Genomic DNA, 6000 nt, shown 5'->3' with positions numbered 1-6000 from the left:
TTGTTTGTTTTCTTTGAGAATATCACTGAGAAAGATAGATCATATTGCCTTGTTCTTAGCTCAAACTGCCAAAATACTACTTCTAAAAGTGAATCAGTGCTGCACATCATTTATATCATAATTTGATTGGTTTTAGATTACAGTTTTAGAAACTACTGTACATAATAGCCAACATTTTTATGCAACCTGTCTGCATTTCAGTGGAAAGAAGAAGCATCATTCTATTATTGCAGCATGTTTCCCACTATTTAAAATTTTTTTAAACTATGTCACTATTCATTTTCTATTTTTAGTAGAATTGTATAAACTATGTTACAATTTCACACGGGTCTCTAAAAAATTATGTGATGCTTTATAGAAAATCCAAAGTTTTTCTTTTTATAAAATACAACCTCTTGTATGTAAGTCAAAACTAGAACTTGAAAATAATATGTAGACCTGCAGCTGGTGAAAAAATACACTAAAAATTTTGTAGAGTTAAAAATTATAGAAGCTGAATTCCTAGTCATAAGATGTGTTTTCTCATTGTCAGCTCAATAATTTTGTGCATGTGGCACAAAATAGTTGTAGTTCAACTATAAAAACAATGGAACTCCATCAGAAAGGGATTATTGAGGGGGGGCGGGGAGAAAAAACCAAAGAGGGGTGAGGAGGATATGATTTTAACATCTGAAACTCAACTTTATAATGAGAAACAGTGGAGACATGATGTCATAATGTAAAAGGTAGCTCCACTCTATTTGTTTTCAAGCTGGCTTGACCTGAGGTTTCAACTAAGTCCAGATGGAAAAAAGGGAGAAATGTACATATATTCCAAGTCTGAAACAAAGACTTAAAGCAGGAGGTTTCTTACTCATGAATTCAACATGCTTGCATTTAATGCAGACCAAGTAAATCCAGCTCATTATTCGTTCCTCCTCACCTGCTTATCTCAAACCTTTAACCTCTCTCCGAATCTACAGGATGCCATCTGGCCTGGTTAGTCTCCCAACCACGAAGGTAGTGGGGGTGGGGTCGGGATTATTCTTTAATTCCTGCTGATAGGGAAATCATCTATCATTTTTCCATCAACTCTAAGGCCCAAGTTTGTTTTTTTGGTTTGGTTTTGCTTTGGTTTCCATATTTTAATATCTCTGAAATTGGGATGAGACTTACAATCAATGATGCTTCATAGTTTAATTGGCAAAGTTTTTGGTTTGCTTGCTTGTTTGCTTTGCGTATGTGTTTTGTTTTTAGTGGAACATAAAATAAAGCTGCATTCACTGTTAGTGTTGTCTTGGAATTTACAAACTATAATAACTAATGGGGGTGACTAGTGAAGCACCTGGATTTTGCTTTGTTTTGTTTTCATTCTGGAGTGACATCTCAGTTTAAGAGAAGATCCAGAAAGAAGTCCCCTGGGAGCTGGTCTGTATTCTGTGAAAGCTCACTTCTGTGGCTGCTCTTGATCAAGCAAATATAAAGTCAGCAACTGCTTTCACCTGGGGAAAATTCACCTTCACACCCCCCTCCTTGAAAGTTCTAGATAAAGTGTCTCAACTTGCATAAGAAGCCCGGAAACTTCTAAGAGAAAAAGATGAGACTGAAACTCCTGTTACCCCAAAATCAGAGACCAGGGAAATCTGGGGTGAACCAGGGAGTCATTCAGCAAGAGATACTGCATAATGACGATGAGTACACCAAAGGAGAAATCATTGGCGGGGGATGAGAGGGAGACTGGCCTTTCCTGAGGACATGGTGCAGCCTCCAGACAAGCCTAGGTTATGCAAGGCAGCAGATGGCTGAAAGAGGATGCTCTACAGACTCAGCCACTCTGGCCTAGCATTGAGCTTTTTGAGGAACAGTGACCGAGCTCAGAATGTAGCAGTCCAGCCAGGGACCACTGCAGCACAGGCAGAAATCCAGACCTTCAAGAACATTTCCTCAACTGCAGACAGGCACCCAACTGGCTGAGCAGGCCAAGCCTCACAGCAGCAACCAATGCAACAGAAGCCAAAGCAACAGCGCCAGTGGACGGACTCTACTTGCCAATCCCCTCTCTCTACCTGGTGTTTGGAAGTAAGATTGACACCCTCTGAACAGGGTGTGCCCCTGCATTCATGGGAAATTAACTGAAAATTAAGATATTTGCCAATCTTTGTATCCCAGCCGCTAGAGCAAACCATTTGTAAACCTGGCACCACAGCGCTTTAAACAGTTCCCAACAGAGACTCACAGACATAGGAAATAAACTTCTGGGTGTCAAAGGGGAAAGGAGGCTGAGAGGAGGGATAAATTAGAGGTTAGGATTAACACATACACACTACTATATTTCAAGTAGATAATCAACAAGGACCTACTATATAGCACAGGGAGCTATGATCAACATTTTGTAATAACTTTTAAGGGAAAAGAACCTCAAAAAGAACAGATAGATATGTAGAGAGACATATAGAGGTATACATTTAGGTATGTATGCATAACTGAATTGCTGTGCTGTAACCTGAAACTAACACGACGTTGTAAATCAATTATACTTCAATTTTTAAAAAAGGCTCCCAACAATCAGTGAGAAATGGTGATTATTCTAAGGAAACACAGTGGTTAAAAAAACAAACAAACAAATCAAAGACACAAAGCTAGTAAATGAGTGGTGGATTAAAGATTCAAACCCAGGTCAACCTGGCTTGAAAGTTATGCTCTTTTGATGGCATCATAATGGCCACCTCTGAAGAGATGAGAATTCTCACAAAGATGCACTAGCACATCAAGTTCTCAGCAATCATCCACAATGCTTAAATTACAAAAATAAAAAAAATAAATAAAAACTTTACTGCTTTACATCTACAATATAACCCATGTTTGCAATATGAAGAGGAAATACCAGATGTGCCTAGAACTGGCCATCTAGTCCAGTCAAAATTCCTTGGGTTCACTGTGAACTGCTTAATGCAAAGCTTGACAAATTTAGGAGTTCCTGACATCTCTAATGAGAGGTTTGCCAAACAAAGGAGACCCTGACTCTACTTCCTCTGGAGGAAAGACTACAGTTCAGTTCAGTACAGTTCAGTTGCTCAGTTGTGTCCAACTCTTTGCAACCCCATGGACTGCAGCACACCAGGCTTCCCTGTCCATCACCAATTCCCAGAGCTTACTCAACCTCATGTCCATCAACTCTGTGATGCTATCCAACCATCTCATCCTCTGTCATCCCCTTCAATCTTTCCCAGCATCAGGATCTTTTCAAATGATTCAATTCTTCGCATCAGGTGGCCAAAGTATTGAAGTTTCAGCTTCCGTATCAGTCCTTCCAATGAATACTCAGGACTGATTTCCTTTAGGATGGACTGGTTGGATGTCCTTGATGTTCAAGGGACTCTCAAGAGCGTTCTCCAACACCAATTCAAAAGCATCAATTCTTTGGCACTCAGTTTTCTTTATAGTCCAATTCTCACATCCATACATGACTACTGGAAAAACCAAAGCTTTGACTAGATGGACCTTTTTTGGCAAAGTAATGTCTCTGCTTTTTAGTACATTGTCTAGGTTTGTCATAGCTTTTCTTCCAAGGAGCAAGCATCTTTTAATTTCATGGCTGCAGTCACCATCTGCAGTGATATTGGAGTCCAAAAAATAAAGTCCATTACTGTTTCCATTGTTTCCCCATCTATCTGCCATGAAGTGATGGGACCAGATGCCATGATCTTAGTTTTCTGAATGTTGAGTTTTAAGCCAACTTTTTCACTCTCCTCTTTCACTTTCATCAAGAGGCTCTTTAGTTCTTCTTCACTTTCAAACTACCACAAAATTGCACTCATCTCACATGCTAGGAAAGTAATGCTTAATATTCTCCAAGCCAGGCTTCAACAATACATGGACCGTGAACTTCCAGATGTTCAAGCTGGATTTACAAAAGTCAGGGGAACCAGAGACCAAATTGCCAACATCTGCTGGATCATTGCAAAGCAAGAGAGTTCCAGAAAAACATCTACTTTTGCTTTATTGACTATGCCACAGCCTTTGACTGCATGGATCACAACAAACTGTGGAAAATTCTAAAAGAGATGGGAATACCAGACCACCTGATCTGCCTCCTGAGAAATCTGAATCAGGTCAAGAAGCAACAGTTAGAACTGGACATGGAACAACAGACTGGTTCCAAATCAGGAAAGAACATCAAGGCTGTATGTTGTCATCCTGCTTATTTAAGTTATATGCAGAGTACATCATAAGAAATGCTGGGCTGGATGAAGCACAAGTTGGAATCAAGATTGCTGGGAGAAATATCAATAACCTCAGATATGCAGATGAAACACTATAGAGAACCCCTGAAAAGCTGTCTTCCAGAGCCTCTTTTCATTTGTATATAAGAAAAGGTGGAGGAATTTGTCACTAATCTAAAATCCATCTACTAAAGGATTGGGGAGACACCTCTAGAACTTCCCCGACATTGAACTTCTTAAGGCAGAAGGGACAACTAACACCACTTCATTATCTTTACATTGATTTTCTGATTATAAAATATGCATGAATTATGGAATTAAAAGCAATTTATTTATAAGAGTAAAGGGCAAAATAAAATTTGATTCATAGTCTTCCCATGAAGTGATACAAACTATTACCAGTTCAAATTACTATGTTTCCAGTCATCACTATTAAAAAATCATAATGAGTACCACACATGGAAATAATTTTATGTCCTTCTTCTTTTACTTAACATTACATCATGAGTTTTCCCCTAGCCATTAGAAATTTTCACAATGTGCCAAGCTTGTGACTTAGGGTATGGGCCACGGGGGATTCTAATTTCTAGCCTGCCTGCTTATATGTTCATAGAGGAAAAGGTAACCAGAGTCAGCATCCCAGACAAGGGTGTGCTTAAGAGGAAACAGGAAACCCAAAGTATTATCTCAATAGGTATGAGTGGAAAACAAAGAAAAAAAAATCAGAAAACATCTACCCCAAACACCAGGGAATATAGGTTAAACTAGTTAGGGATTTAAAAATCTATAGATATTTACTGGAATAATGGTATAGAGAGGGAGGGAGATTCTTACAAACAGAATGATTATTTAATTTATCATTCAAACTGAGACTCTATTGATAATTGCACTAGGACAGCAACTGTAAACCAGGGCAGTCCTGCAGAAACTGAAACAAATAGTTGCCTTATTTACAGATCTTTATAGCCAATCAAGAAGGCATGAAGGAGAAGAGTTCTGAAAGAGCTCCAAGACTGCTTGGGTATTACTGCCAATAATTCCTCTACAGTACTGCACGCTAATGGTGGTATCAAGAGTTCTTGCTCTGGTCCTGTTTCACTTTCATTGTTAAATATTTATTATGGCACTTATAGTCAGAAGCAATGTTTCAATATAATTTAAAAAAATGATGCACTGGGATTCATGAGGCAGAGACTAGAAATTTCCCTAGGGCTCTGGTGCCCAGTGTCTACAGAGCACACAATGCCTTCGGTGGAGACTGTACATTACAGAAGAGGTATTAACCGTACAGCCTTCCTAAGGTCTCTGGACTGCTCTGTCAATCCCTGCATTCATCCCAGTGCATCGTCATGATTCCAGGATTTCCCTCCGGTCCTTGCTCCATTCTCGGTCAGAGGAATGTTAAATGGAGAACAAGATTTTGGTGGGATGAATGAATGAGGAGTGCTGAAAGTGGGGTAGATTTGCACACAGAAGGACACCTGGAATCCAAAGTGGCAAGATTGTCCACCTCCCACCCCCACCACCACCACCCCACCCCCGTGACCCCACAAAGACACAGGTAGCACCTCTCCACCTGGTCCTGAGGCAGAGAGATTTACTGCTTCTCTGATGTAGATGGACTTCCCAGAGCCCAAACTGGTTAGTACACATTTCTGAACTGTCCTTTGCTCAGAAAGGGACACCCTGTAATAACAGGAATGCACGTGCATCCTCCCTCCATTAGTGGATCATTACAGACAATATACAAGATGTGATGGGAGAATATTGTTCTGGTGCATATCTTTACTGTGTCCTG

The sequence above is a fragment of the Dama dama genome, chromosome 16, assembly GCF_033118175.1.
Source record: "Dama dama isolate Ldn47 chromosome 16, ASM3311817v1, whole genome shotgun sequence".
Classification (NCBI taxonomy): Eukaryota; Metazoa; Chordata; class Mammalia; order Artiodactyla; family Cervidae; genus Dama; species Dama dama.
The sequence above is the reverse complement of the archived record's forward strand: the minus strand, read 5'-3'. Positions refer to the sequence as shown.